Source organism: Ambystoma mexicanum, chromosome 2p, assembly GCF_040938575.1.
Source record: "Ambystoma mexicanum isolate Mex_15411 chromosome 2p, UKY_AmexF1_1, whole genome shotgun sequence".
Lineage (NCBI taxonomy): Eukaryota > Metazoa > Chordata > Amphibia > Caudata > Ambystomatidae > Ambystoma > Ambystoma mexicanum.
The window spans coordinates 1,444,193,304-1,444,209,059 of record NC_090923.1 but is presented as its reverse complement, the minus strand read 5'-3'; the positions used below and the strand labels follow the sequence as shown (position 1 = coordinate 1,444,209,059).

At 47.0% G+C, this 15,756-nt stretch overlaps 1 protein-coding gene across 7 annotated transcripts in view; it reads right to left on the bottom strand.

Annotated features, from left to right (window-relative positions):
* SLC4A2 (solute carrier family 4 member 2) overlaps window positions 1–15,756 on the bottom strand; it is a 1,509,271-nt gene that overhangs the window by 1,175,946 nt on the left and 317,569 nt on the right. Inside the window, exon 1 of one of the 7 annotated variants that reach the window (XM_069646000.1) lies at window positions 507–626. The exons of the other annotated variants lie outside the window; for them this stretch is intronic. The gene's annotated coding sequence lies outside the window, so the exon portion shown is untranslated. Of the gene's footprint in view, window positions 1–506; window positions 627–15,756 lie in introns of those variants that run through there. 7 annotated transcript variants of the gene reach the window in all.

The window sequence follows — 15,756 nt, the reverse complement described above, 5'->3', positions numbered from 1 at the left end:
GATTTCTGACGACGCCTCTGTCCCTTACACATCCGGCATTAATCAACTAACTTGTTAAGTGAGGCTGCGTGCTGGGTCTTGCTTGACGCAGTGCTAGAAGTCGCCGTGCTGGGTCACAGCGTGAACGTGTGGCGGGAGTGAGGAGGTGAAAGCATCCAGCTGTTCTCTTTGCTGGCACGCACGTCTGTGAAAGCGGCCCAAGGGATGTGTACCAAAGTAAATATCAAATGAACACATACATCATCAGAGTCAAATTTGAGAACGTGGCACATAAGTCTCTATGGTAAATATCGTTTTAGTGACCTATCTTTAGTAATTGTGAGCAAGTAAAAGTACTGTTTTCCCCCTGAATGGGACCTGCCCCCGTCCGCGCCACCGGCTCCTCCCTCCTTTTTGTTTAGGCCGGGGCAGACTACTCTTCTAGGGGAGCGTGAGAGCACTTTCGCCAGCCAGGATGCTGCAAAGGTGCACCTTTCTTCCCTACTAAGGGGTTAGGAATCACCTACCTTCCGCAGACGGCGTCGAGGTGCACGTACCACCACCAGGCTGGAGCAGAGCTGCACCGTCCATCCCCAGGTGGGAGCCGAGCAGCGCCTACCAGCAGACAGGTCGTCTAACAGATCAGACGGCAGAGCCAGTCACGGGCACTGAAGAACAAACTGAACGGAGCGTGCAACAAAAACTGCCCAGTTGGCATCTTCTGTCCCGCAATCAAAGAAACCTGATCTACTGATAAAGAATGGGCAGAAACAGAACAAGTCCACTGCGTGCTCCATGGGGGAAGCCAAGCCGAAAATCCCATGCAATACAAATGCATTCCACAGACAAGCTGCACAATGGAGAAGTGCCACAGAGGCTCAGACAGGCAGACCATTCCAATGACAACATGGGGGAGAAGGCGGCAGGCGGCCTGAGGGCAACAGACCATGGCAATGAAAAAATGCCATGGAAAGATGCAATTGCCATAGGGAGTCAGCAATGGCAGGGCTGTTAGTATTAGTCTATGCCAGGTGACAGAAGGGGAGCAGTTCTGAAAGTGCATGAAGGTGATAGCACTGAGGGAAGGTTTAGTATGTGCCACGAGTTGGCATGCCAATGCCGAATACTTCATTCATGCCTTTGCAAACAGACTGAGCCACAGTGAGTAGGCCATGAAGCGGCAGAATATGAGTTTGTCAAGGAAATGTACTGGCCCAACCGATCGGGCATGTATTTTTGAGCATACATCAATCGATCGTACCTTTGTTTTTCTCACATTTACACACGCGAAAACGACAGGTCGGGTACTGCCATCTTGTGCTAATCTTATCCATTGATCCATCGGCCTAAATTCAAGTGACCTCGCAGCAGAAATTCAGATCAACCGCCCTTAAAGCTGACATCACTAGATGCGTATGCCCCTTTTCACAACACCAATGCACGTCTCATGTTAACGTCATCTGCGTGCAATCTATTGACGTGTCTCTATGGAAATGCCAAGACACCTGTCATGATCTCTGCTTCCAAAAGGTCAGGGTTTTCCCAACTCCCTTGGAAGCAGATCCATAACCCAGGTTCCGAGTGCCAACCAGTCCCAATTGGGACCTTTTGGACACAGTCCTGGCGCCAGTGGCACCAGGCTCATAAATATACCCAGTCCCAGCGCTGGAAGCGCCGGGCTCATAATGCTTGGGTGGACTTACCTGCAGCAGACCATGCTGCTTACTTGCCTGCCAGTTGAGCCTCTGATCGTCTTCTGTTTGGAACTACTTTTCCTGTTGGGTGGGGCAGGAGCCACTCCCTAGGTTCAGACCACTGGAACTCTTCTGGAAAGCAGGAACTCTTTTCTTACCTAGGCGTGGCTGTGGAAGGAGACACCTAAGCACCACAGGAGGCTATTTAAACCACACCCGATGGATGAATCTTGCTTTGTGTTATTCTGCATCCTCTGCAGCAGAACGCTCATCGTGTCTTCTGCATCTGATCCTGGGCCTGAGGAAAAAGGCTTACCATCCTGAATCCAGTCTTCAGCAACACCTATAAAGACAAGAAAGAACAGGTTAGCATTACGGTCTTCAGTGACAGCTCTTCACTTACCTGGTCCATCGGCTGTCACCAACGCCTCGCGCTGCATTCCGACATCTGAAAGACAAAGGCTTACCTACTCTTCGTGCGCTCCGGAGGTCTTCACACTGCATTCCGGCATCTGAAAGACAAAAGCTTACCAACTCTTCGCACGCTCCGGAGGCCTTCGGCACTGCATCCCGCATCTTAAAGACAAAACAAGGTGCGTTTAAAGACATTGGTGAACTTTAATACTCACGTGCCATTACTCCATTCCACATCAAACCCAGTGGGTATTCCGGCACCCTGCAGCCGCTCCGAACTTCTACCTGCAAAATAAAAAGACAGTTAGAGCGCATCGTGAAGCAGGCAACAAGCGCTTACTTACGTGCTTTCAGGCGCTTCTATTCATCACACGGGCTCCATCTTCAACTCACTTTAGCCCATCATCCACCATCGCCGGAACCCTGCAAAACAAGAGACATCATTACTAAAGACTTTAAAGACATTAGAATTACTCGAAACTTACCGTTCGTGCAGTAAACGACGGACAGCAGTCCTCTGAAGTCAAGAGGCCTGCTCCCCTTATCCAGTGAAGAAACTGGTTACAGCACCCTGCCCCGAGGCAGATGGAGAGCACGGCGTTCACTTACCTAAGGTGAGAGCATTAACCTTCGGGGTTCTACAGGAGAAGAGAAAGGGAAGAAGAGAGAGACATTCAATAACCCAGTTCATTAATCCCATATTTTCTATCTGCAGACATCTTACCCTTCGAGTCAGACATACAGTGCCCAGAGGTCCAGCCCAAAGAGCCAGCCGTGTGTTACACATCACCTTTGAAGATACGGTATACGCCCAGTCAAGACCGGCGCCTCTACGGGAATCAGGTGAGTGTTACAGAACACAAAGCCTACCACAAAACTCCCGTCCAGGCGCTATGGAAACCTCGGATACCGACCAACTAGCCGAGTTACTTGGGGAACTAAGGGCAGAAGTGCATGCAGCCCGTCAGGAAACGAACGCTCTAAGAAGGGAACTGATTATTTCCAAGGAGCGAACAGATGATCTCGCTAGACAATTGCTACAGTCACAAGCCGGACAGACCCCGTTACCCGCATCTGGGGGAAATCTTCCTTCTACATCCTCTATGAATCCAGTGCAGATCAACCTACCTGGGAATGTACCTCTGGCTCCGCCCGAACGATTTTCTGGTGACCCAAAGAGGTTTGCAGTATTTATCAATCAGTGCCGGTTGCATTTCTTATGCCGGCCAGCAGCCTTTCCAACTGATCAAGCTAAAGTAGCTTTCGTGCTTTCGTACCTTAGTGGCAATGCGGCAGACTGGTCGATCCCTCTAGTAAATCAAGATGATCCGGTCCTCCATGATTTTCAAGCTTTTCAGCTCAGTATGGAAAAACTGTTCGCAAGACATTCACAGGGGCAGGCCTTGGACAATGAGCTTCTTTCGTTGCGACAAGGTAATCAAGACCTTTTGGCTTATATTGCGTCTTTCAACAGACTGATAGTGGAAACTCAATGGCCTGAGGACAAAAGGATTACGCTGTTTTATAGAGGTCTACGTGGAGAGCTCAAAGATGTGTTAGCCCAAGTAGTGAATCCCCCACAAGATTGTTCGGACTATATAGACTTAGTCATTCAAATAGATCACAGACTGCAGAACAGGAAGGCCAATCGTTCCAAGTTTGATGCTCGAGTATTTTCCAAACCGCCAACTCCTTCCAAAGGAGTAGACTCCGGGGAACCCATGCAAATAGGGGGTCTGAAAGGTCCTCTAACACAAAAGGAGCGAGAAAGGAGAAAACAGTTGCAATTATGCCTCTATTGCGGAAACTCAGGGCACTTTCTTCGAGACTGTCCGGTGAAACCTGCCAAGAAGGCAGTAGGAGCTGCAGTTACCAAAGTTACAAACTCTGAGCAGGGAAACGACCTCGCCCGACAAGAATAGAGGTCCTCTTGCCGAGCGTGAAAACCAGTTCCGTGACCTCGCATTTCGTGATACCTATGGTCCTCATTAGCCCTGATAATCCGGATTGATTACATGCAATTGAAGCTTACGTCGACAGCGGTGCCATCGGCAATTATGTGGATCATGAAATGGTTTTGAGGATGAATCTAACTCTTTGTCCCAAGGCTGTAAAGGACGTCATTACTACGGTGGATGGTACGGAGATAGCCTCCGGGCCAGTAACGCATACCACTCAAGAAGTGACGCTAGTAAGTCAAGATGGACACCATGAGAAGATCGTGTTCGATGTGATCAAGGCCCCTCAGTTTCAGATTATTCTAGGAATACCTTGGTTAGAGAAACACAATCCTCTGATCGATTGGCGAGCAAGAACGGTCCAGTTTCCAGAATGTGTCTCTACTTGTCACCCTCCACCTGGTGTTGCACTGGCAGCAATTTCTTCAGAGACTCCCCAATTACCTCCCGAATACCTAGAATACCAAGATGTTTTCCGGAAGGATCAGGCTAACTCTCTACCTCCTCATAGGTCTTATGACTGCCAGATAGACCTGATACCTGGATCTACTCCTCCTTGTAGTAGAATTTATGCCCTCACCGAGCCTGAGAACCTTCACCTTCGACAATACCTGGATCAATACCTGGCAAATGGGTTTATTCGTCCTTCCAAGTCCCCTGCTTCTTCAGCTTTGTTCTTCGTTCCAAAAAAGGAAGGAGACCTTAGAACTTGTATAGATTATCGCTCCCTGAACCAGATCACCGTTAAGAATAGATATCCGTTACCTTTGATCCCTGAACTCCTGGACCAAGTCAGAAAAGCATGCATATATACAAAGCTGGATCTTAGAGGATCTTAACACTTGGTACGAGTAAAAGAGGGCGATGAATGGAAGACGGCCTTCCGCACCAAGTATGGGCTATTTGAATATCAGGTCATGCCCTTCGGACTTTGCAATGCCCCGGCCGCCTTTCAATATTTTATGAACGATGTCCTCAGAGAGCTCATAGATGTGTGTGTTGTTGTTTACATTGACGACATCCTCGTTTATTCTTCATCGGAATCTGAACATCGAAAACACGTGAAAATGGTCCTCGAAAGATTGCGTCAACACAAACTTTTCGCTAAATTGGAAAAATGTGTTTTCAACGTGACTGAAATTGAATTCTTGGGATTCATATTATCACCTGGCGGAGTGCGTATGGATTCAAAGAAGGTCGATGCAGTTATCAAATGGCCATCACCATCCTCCGTAAAAGGTGTGCAAAGCATGTTAGGCTTCGCTAACTTTTACCGCAGGTTTATCCCCGAATTCTCTCGAATAGTCCAGCCCATCACTGCCTTGTTAAAGAAAAACAAACGTTTTGAATGGTCTACCGAGGCGGAACAAGCTTTCCAGGATTTGAAGACTAAATGTATCTCTGCACCAATCTTAAAACACCCTTGCCCCGAACTCCCCTACATCGTGGAAACTGATGCTTCAAGCCTTGCCATGGGGGCAGTTCTATCACAAAAGGACCCGGTAACCAATCAGTTGCATCCCGTGGCATTTTGGTCCCGCAAATTCTCACCTCCTGAAATCAATTACACGATTACTGACAAGGAACTTCTGGCTATCAAGTCTGCCTTTAAGGCTTGGCGGCATTAATTGCTGGGGGCCCGACACACCGTTACTGTGATTACGGATCACCGAAACCTGCAATATTTGAAAACCGCAAAAGCCCAATCCTCTAGACAACTCCGTTGGGCATTATTCTTTGCCGAGTTTGACTTCATAATTACCTATCGACCTGGTACAAAAAACGGTAAAGCTGATGCCCTTTCTCGGATGGGAGTGGAAGAACACTTGATCAACCCTAAACCTGTACCAATCATTCCCGAACAAAGAATTCTGGGTGTAATCGCCACACAATCCATAGAGGAAGTTAAGGATAAAGCCAGGCAACTTGTAACTCCAGCAGACATACAGAATTGGCATCTGCAGGGAAAGGACTTTGCAGTAAAAGACAACTTATTGTATTTCCAAGAACGATTATACCTACCCAGCACAGATTTACAGAAAAAAATAATCTCTTGTTATCACGATTCATTAATAGAAGGACATCCCGGTATAGCCAAGACCTCAGAAAAGATCAAGCGCTACTTCTGGTGGCCGTCTTGGAAAAAAGATATCAGAGACTTTATAATGTCCTGTGGAGTATGCGCCCAAAACAAGAGTCAAAAGGAAAGACCAGCAGGCCTCTTACGCCCTATTGACATCCCACCTCGCCCTTGGCATACGCTTTCTATGGACTTCATCACCGATCTACCTCCATGCTCCGGATACAATACGATTCTAGTAATCGTGGACTTATTCTCCAAGATGGCGCATTTCATTCCGCTCAAAGGCTTGCCAACAGCAGCAACTCTGGCTCGAAAACATCGTCCGACTGCACGGTTTTCCTTCGGTTCTAATTTCGGATCGAGGTAGTCAATTTATTTCTCATTTTTGGCGAAGTTGCTGTCGGTCGGCTCAAATTGATGTGAGACTATCGACCAGTCACCACCCTCAGACCGACGGACAAACCGAGAGGACCAATCAAACTCTGGAACAGTATTTACGCTGCATGCTGCAACAAACTGAAAAAACTTGGAAAGACATCCTTTGGATAGCCGAATATGCCTACAATAACTCTGTCCATTCGGGAACTGGGAAAACCCCGTTTTTTCTTTTGTACGGCAGTCACCCTCGAACCTCGGAGTTGGATCCCCTCCAAGATCTTGAAACACCAGCAGTAGACTACCTCCATTCTACAATCACCCAAGCCTTTAAGGAAGCTGTTTCTCACCTTCAAAGGGCTAAAGAACAATACAAGAAAGGAGCAGATCAACATCAGAAGGAAGCCCCTCAATATCAAGTAGGGGATCAAGTCTGGTTATCCACCAAATATCTACCTCTAAAAGGGCCACGCACATTCAACCCAAGATACCTTGGTCCCTATTCCATCACTACCATAGTAAACCCAGTAGCGGTCAAGTTGGACTTGCCCCCGCACATGAAGATACATCCGGTCTTCCACGTCTCTCTATTAAAACCCGTGCAACCTCAAACCCGACTAACTAAATCTCCAAAACCTATCCTAGTTGATGGAGAACTCGAGTTTGAAATCAAAAGCATTCTGGACTCCAAGATCTCCAAATCTAAACTATTTTACCTAATTGACTGGAAAGGCTACGGCCCCCAAGAGAGATCCTGGGAACCTGCTGAATATGTCCACGCTCCTCGCCTAATCAAAAGATTTCACCGAACATTTCCTGACAAGCCAAAACCCCCGGAGAAGCCCGGTTTGGGAGGGGCCTTGAGGGGGGGTACTGTCATGATCTCTGCTTCCAAAAGGTCAGGGTTTTCCCAACTCCCTTGGAAGCAGATCCATAACCCAGGTTCCGAGTGCCAACCAGTCCCAATTGGGACCTTTTGGACCCAGTCCTGGTGCCAGTGGCACCAGGCTCATAAATATGCCCAGTCCCAGCGCTGGAAGCGCCGGGCTCATAATGCTTGGGTGGACTTACCTGCAGCAGACCATGCTGCTTACTTGCCTGCCAGTTGAGCCTCTGATCCTCTTCTGTTTGGAACTACTTTTCCTGTTGGGTGGGGCAGGAGCCACTCCCTAGGTTCAGAACACTGGAACTCTTCTGGAAAGCAGGAACTCTTTTCTTACCTAGGCGTGGCTGTGGAAGGAGACACCTAAGCACTACAGGAGGCTATTTAAACCACACCCGATGGATGAATCTTGCTTTGTGTTATTCTGCATCCTCTGCAGCAGAACGCTCATCGTGTCTTCTGCATCTGATCCTGGGCCTAAGGAAAAAGGCTTACCATCCTGAATCCAGTCTTCAGCAACACCTATAAAGACAGGAAAGAACAGGTTAGCATTACGGTCTTCAGTGACAGCTCTTCACTTACCTCGTCCATCGGCTGTCACCAACGCCTCGCGCTGCATTCCGACATCTGAAAGACAAAGGCTTACCTACTCTTCGTGCCCTCCGGAGGTCTTCACACTGCATTCCGGCATCTGAAAGACAAAAGCTTACCAACTCTTCGCACGCTCTGGAGGCCTTCGGCGCTGCATCCCGCATCTGAAAGACAAAACAAGGTGCGTTTAAAGACATTGGGGAACTTTAATACTCACGTGCCATTACTCCTTTCCACATCTAACCCAGTGGGTATTCCGGCACCCTGCAGCCGCTCCGAACTTCTACCTGCAAAATAAAAAGACAGTTAGAGCGCATCGTGAAGCAGACAACAAGCGCTTACTTACGTGCTTTCAGGCGCTTCTATTCATCACACGGGCTCCATCTTCAACTCACTTCAGCCCGTCATCCACCATCGCCGGAACCCTGCAAAACAAGAGACATCATTACTAAAGACTTTAAAGACATTAGAATTACTCGAAACTTACCGTTCGTGCAGTAAACGACGGACAGCAGTCCTCTGAAGTCAAGAGGCCTGCTCCCCTTATCCAGTGAAGAAACTGGTTACAGCACCCTGCCCCGAGGCAGATGGAGAGCACGGCGTTCACTTACCTAAGGTGAGAGCGTTAACCTTCGGGGTTCTACAGGAGAAGAGAAAGGGAAGAAGAGAGAGGCATTCAATAACCCAGTTCATTAATCCCATATTTTCTATCTGCAGACATCTTACCCTTCGAGTCAGACATACAGTGCCCAGAGGTCCAGCCCAAAGAGCCAGCCGTGTGTTACACATCACCTTTGAAGATACGGTATACGCCCAGTCAAGACCGGCGCCTCTACGGGAATCAGGTGAGCGTTACAACACCTCTTTCCTTGCCAAGTGTAAACAAACCCTTCCTGATCACACAATATTGGAGTTTCTTTTTTTTTGTGTCAGTGTATTTCATTTTGAGCCCCCTCAGACTTGTTTCTGCTGTGTTCAGCTATTTTCCAAGTGCTACGCACTGAAAATAGGTACTTACATGTCCTAAAATAAATAGCAGTTACTTATTATTTAAGCATTTCTTATATTATGTACAAATGTCTTTACCAAACCATATATAAATTCTGCTGTAACATGGCATATTATTCGCATGTGTTTTAGCAAACTTTGACCCTATTAATCTTGTCTTTGCACGATGGGTTTTTGTAACATGGCTGTTTCTTCCCTTGTCTTTATTTAACATTGACTTTTAATGTTAAACCTAATTTCGTTCCTGTTATAAACAACTTTTTTGTATTTTTCTCACTGTTGATTTTGTACTTCTTCAATATTCAGGCACTATGGCAACAATTAAGTCCTACCTGTATGAGCCAAATATTCAGATGAAGAGAAAGAAGCCCAAACAATGAGCAATCAGATGAAAGTCATGACAATCAATCACCGGAGCCTGAACCCAGTCGCATAGAAGACGTTTCCACCTGTGTACCTGCCATCGTTGTGAGTTTATGCCTAATCTGGTAGAGAACTGTTGTTGCAGAGAAAGCTCTGGCTGCTTGGCCTACATTGCCGAAGAAGACACACCACCACTATGCTTTACTGAGCTGAATGACTTCAGTGCATCTTGCCTTACAAGATCTGTGCTCCAAATGATGATGGTACTTATGCACGAACTTCAAGCTACAGTTCGCCCTCGTAATCCAAGTAATGAGTATGTTTACTCAATATATGTTGTATGGTTGACAACCAAGATGGCTAACATTTTATGTTGTTCTCCTACATCATTATAACTTTGATGGATCACAGAAAAAATGATTTTTTCAGTCAATTCAATACATTTCTCTTTCTAATCTCTAACCAAAGTATTCATCATTGGATTTAACAGCCGAACAATTTCTTTCACTTTTAAGTTAAAAACAATATTTCCCTATGTCCCGCTATGTCCCAAACTGTTTTTTTTTTTTGATGGAATGCGCGTTCACATTTCGAATTTATCCCTACTTGAAATCACAAGTACTGTCAATACTTTTTTCAGAAAGGTACTTTTTTTTGTAAATTGAATTTTATTACATTTCTAGACACAATCCAATGTACAGTTTTACAGTAGAACTTGAGGGACAAGTCCCTCATTAACAGTTCAGGCATTGCGACTCTCCCTTACACCCCTACTTCCCCACCCACACCCTTAAACCCCTACTTCCCCACCCACACCCACCCACCCCCCTGACCAAAAGGAAAAAACGAGGGAAATGTCCTGCTCCCACTTTGTCCAGACTTCCATCAAGTATAGGTCTCTTGCCGTCCCAGCCCACTATTTCACAGTAGGCAGTGTCGCCATCTTCCAATGCCTGGTGCGGCACGTCCTGGGTCACAGGAGGAGAAAGTGCACCAGTGGAGGGAGAGCCTGCCATCGGTCCCACCCGTCTCTCAAGAACACAAATTACCAACATCGGGTCAAGCCTGCACCCTCCCGCATCCTTAATCCAACCCAGGGCCTCAGTCCAGTACACTTGCACTCTGGGGCAACCCCACCACACGTGCCAATAATCTGCCACCTCACCGCAACCATGCAATCATTGTGGATTCACTGTAGGAAACATCTTGGAAAGCTGTGTCGGGTCGTACCGCCAGTGGTGTAGTAATTTCACACTGTGAAGCTTATATTGGCAAGATATCAATGTCTTAAATGCTCTCTGACACATCTGTTGCCAGAGGTTTTCGTCCAACTCCCTACCCAGATCACTTTCCCATTTACGACAAAGTCCCTGGACTGCACACCCTTTCGATTCCAACAAAGCCCCATAGAGATGTGAAATAAGTCCTTTCATTTTGTATGCCAATCGAGGACTCTCTCTACCACTGTGAGGTCCCTCTGAACCAGCTCCCTCCATTTCCTGGCTGTAAAGATACCCTTCAATCTAAGGTAGAGGAGCGCTGATAATGTACCTATTCCCAGGGCCTCTTCCAGTTCCTGAATACTAATGAATTTCCCTCCCTTCCACAGTTGATCCACTCGAGCGAGTCGTCCCTCGAACCATGCCTGGTACCTCTCAACCTAAGGTATAACATCTTGTACTGGGGTGCCCAGATGTGGTTCATTGAAGAGGGCCACGTGGTGATTCCACCCGTTCTTTCCCCCCATGCACAGCACCTCCCAGTAGACCCCCAGAAAAGAAAGAAAGAAAGAAAGGTACTTTTTAAAGCATAACAATGCCTCAGATGTTAGAAGGTAGTGCAAACAAAATAAATGCAAGTAAACTATTTCTGTATCTCTTACAAAGGTGGTACTGGGATTCCACGTTCGGCGAGTAATACCTGCCTGTGTGGGTCGAGCTATTTGTGAGAAATCCCCCACTGACTACGGACAATACCAGGGATTTATACAGACAGTCCTCAACTGCAGCAGTACAGTTTGTAGTTTGTCATTGCCATCCAGCTTACCAAACTAAATTTGAAAAAAATGGAGTTCATATTAAAAGTTGTTAGAATATTTTTTTAAGTACACGTCCAAACATCTAATAGGATCATGAAAGATCAGTGTGCTTTAACAAGTTTACTCGAATATTGCGGTCCCCTCATCACATCCATCTCCCCCTCCAGTATCAATGGCAGTTCGCACCTGTAACCGTGCACTCGCGAGGATGCTGGGTGAATGGGAACGCTGAAGGTGCCGAATACCATGTACACCTCAAAAGGTTCTTTTGCACAGGGACCATTGGCCACATGGCCACCCCAGTCCGGTGTCTCCAGACTCCCCGTTTGAGACTCGGTCCGTGCAAGCTACATATCTCTGTGTCCTTTGACTATGTTCCGGGCCTATTGCGCTCGCCTGGTCTACATCCCCTCCTGTGGCAATGGCAGTTCGCACCTGTGGCCGTGCGCTCACGAGGGGGCTGAGGTGGCGGGAACAAGCACGTCAAACATTCACAGAGGGGCTATGTGGGTGGGTGGGAGCGAACACGTCAGACATTCAGATACACACCCACTTTTCGAATTCTTTATAAGCACCTTGAAATTTACCAAGCAAGCATCTCTGCTATGTACAATGAAAATCTTCAACGATACACTTTTTACCTTCCTTGCTGAATCAGCTCATCTGTTCGTCCAAGCAACAGTTAGTCAACTATTGGTTTATGGAGTTTCATCATTTTCAGATGGGCAACTTTCCATTGGTTTATACTCAAAGTTCACTGTATTCTCATTTTAATTCATCTCAAAGACTTCATCACTATCAACGTTTCTATGTATTTTTTAATCTGGAATTAGCACATAATAATACAGTGCATTGTTTCCAAATGTAATGTTTCGCAATATATGTTTTCAATGTGTTTTTTGTTTAGGTGGCTCATAGTTGGTTAAATGTATGAGTAATACGTTTCTGCTTGTTGTAGACCAATGATGTTTGACTAACTTGATCGCTGTGATGGTTAGACCTGGCTGCAGAGTATTTTTTTAAATCTAAAACAAATTACTATCAAAGCTATGTGACAGTTGATTTACTCACCGTGATACTTTATTAATTGGAATTAACAAGTTAATTTCTTACCTGGTAACATTCTTTCGATGGGATGTTCCTCCGACGTCTTCCACATCTATGACAGGTAATCACCATAGCTGTGCTGCTTTTAATAATTTTCGGCGTCTGCGTCCTGCGTCGATGACGTCGATACGCTGTCGTCGAGGGCCTCTGTCGAGCCGACGTCACCAGATGTTATAAGTAGGATGCACGATGCCCGTAGCCTCAGTTGTCATTTTTTCCCAGAACCTGTGGCACCAATCCTCTGCCAGAATGACTACAGAAAGCCTTGTGGAAACGAAAGCTGCAATCGCATAAGAAATTCTGTGGAGGGGCAGGTAGGGAGGGAGCGATGTGGAATACGTCATCGGAACATCCCATCGAAAGAACGTTACCAGATAAGAAAGTAACTTGTTCTTCGAAGGGATTGGTTCCTCCGACGTATTCCACATCTATGACAGACTCCCAAAGCAGTACCAACGTAAGGAGGTGGGAAAGAATTTAGAATTTTAGAATGCCCAATTAAATTGCAGAATAGAGGACCGCCTTGCCAAAGGCCAGATCTTGCCCATGGATAGAATCCAAGGAGTAGTGTTTGAAAAAAGTAAGGACAGAGGCCCATGTGGCTTCTTCACAAATGTTACGAATGGGAACACCCCTCTGCAGGGCAGTAGAGGCAGCCACATCCCTAGTAGAATGGGCCCGTAAGCCTACCGGAGGGTCCTTACCCGCCAAGCGGTAACATTCAGAAATTGTCAAGATAATCCATCTAGACAAAGTCTGTTTAGTAACAGCTTGTCCCAAACGCCTTCCAGCGTATCCTATAAAGAGCTGATCGTCCACTCTGACTCGGAACATGCGTGAGATGTAGAAACTTAAAGCTCTCCTAGGATCCAACCTATGGAGCCTCTCCTCTTCCTTATCAGGATGCAGAGTAGGATAGAATGCCGGAAGAACAACCTTCTGGCTTAAATGAAATTCCGACACAACTTTTGGAAGAAAAGAAGGACGAACCCTAAGGATAACCCTGTCCTTGTGGAACACCGTGAAGGGTGGCTTCACGGAAAGTGCCTGCAACTCACTCACTCTGCGAGCGGAAGTGACCACAACTAAAAATACAGTTTTCAAAGTCAGCAGTCTCAAAGGACAAGAATGTAAAGGCTCAAATGGAGCTCCCATTAAGAATTTTAGAACCAGGTTCAAATCCCAAGCGGGCACCTGGAAAGGTGACGGTGGGAACACATTAGTGAGCCCTTTGAGAAACTGAGAAATCAAAGGAATCTTAAAATAAGAACACTCCTCAGACGAGTGCTTAAATATGGACAGCGCCGCCAGGTAACCTTTAATGGTACCCACTTGCTGTAACGCTCACCTGATTCCCGTAGAGGCGCCGGTCTTGACTGGGCGTATACCGTATCTGCAAAGGTGATGTGTAACACACGGCTGGCTCTTTGGGCTGGACCTCTGTGCACTGTATGTCTGACTTGAAGGGTAAGATGTCTGCAGATAGAAAATATGGGATTAAGGAACTGGGTTATTGAATGTCTCTCTATTCTTCCCTTTCTCTTCTCCTGTAGAACCCCAAAGGTTAACGCTCTCACCTTAGGTAAGTGAACGCCGTGCTCTCCATCTGCCTCGGGGCAGGGTGCCTTAACCAGTTTCTTCACTCGATAAGGGGAGCAGGCCTCTTGACTTCAGAGGACTGCTGTCCGTCGTTTACTGCACGAACGGTAAGTTTCGAGTAATTCTAATGTCTTTAAAGTCTTTAGTAATGATGTTTCTTGTTTTGCAGGGTTCCGGCGATGGCGGATGACGGGCTGAAGTGAGTTGAAGATGGAGCCCGTGTGATGAATAGAAGCGCCTGGAAGCACGTAAGTAAGCGCTTGTTGCCTGCTTCACCATGCGCTCTAACTGTCTTTTTATTTTGCAGGTACAAGTGCGGAGCGGCTGCAGGGTGCCGGAATACCCACTGGGTTAGATGTGGAAAGGAGTAATGGCACATGAGTATTAAAGTTCCCCAATGTCTTTAAACGCACCTTGTTTTGTCTTTCAGATGCGGGATGCAGCGCCGAAGGCCTCCGGAGCGTGCGAAGAGTTGGTAAGCTTTTGTCTTTCAGATGCCGGAATGCAGTGTGAAGACCTCCGGAGCGCACGAAGAGTAGGTAAGCCTTTGTCTTTCAGATGCCGGAATGCAGCGCGAGGCGTTGGTGACAGCCGATGGACCAGGTAAGTGAAGAGCTGTCACTGAAGACCGTAATGCTAACCTGTTCTTTCTTGTCTTTATAGGTGTTGCTGAAGACTGGATTCAGGATGGTAAGCCTTTTTCCTTAGGCCCAGGATCAGATGCAGAAGACACGATGAGCGTTCTGCTGCAGAGGATGCAGAATAACGCAAAGCAAGATTCATCCATCGGGTGTGGTTTAAATAGCCTCCTGTAGTGCTTAGGTGTCTCCTTCCACAGCCACGCCTAGGTAAGAAAAGAGTTCCTGCTTTCCAGAAGAGTTCCAGTGTTCTGAATCTAGGGAGTGGCTCCTGCCCCACCCAACAGGAAAAGTAGTTCCAAACAGAAGAGGATCAGAGGCTCAACTGGCAGGCAAGTAAGCAGCATGGTCTGCTGCAGGTAAGTCCACCCAAGCATTATGAGCCCGGCGCTTCCAGCGCTGGGACTGGGCATATTTATGAGCCTGGTGCCACTGGCGCCAGGACTGGGTCCAAAAGGTCCCAATTGGGACTGGTTGGCACTCGGAACCTGGGTTATGGATCTGCTTCCAAGGGAGTTGAGAATACCCTGACCTTTTGGAAGCAGAGATCATGACAGTACCCCCCCTCAAGGCCCATCCCAAACCGGGCTTCTCCGGGGGTTTTGGCTTGTCAGGAAATGTTCGGTGAAATCTTTTGATTAGGCGAGGAGCGTGGACATATTCAGCAGGTTCCCAGGATCTCTCTTGGGGGCCGTAGCCTTTCCAGTCAATTAGGTAAAATAGTTTAGATTTGGAGATCTTGGAGTCCAGAATGCTTTTGACTTCAAACTCGAGTTCTCCATCAACTAGGATAGGTTTTGGAGATTTAGTTAGTCGGGTTTGAGGTTGCACGGGTTTTAATAGAGAGACGTGGAAGACCGGATGTATCTTCATGTGCGGGGGCAAGTCCAACTTGACCGCTACTGGGTTTACTATGGTAGTGATGGAATAGGGACCAAGGTATCTTGGGTTGAATGTGCGTGGCTCTTTTAGAGGTAGATATTTGGTGGATAACCAGACTTGATCCCCTACTTGATAGTGAGGGGC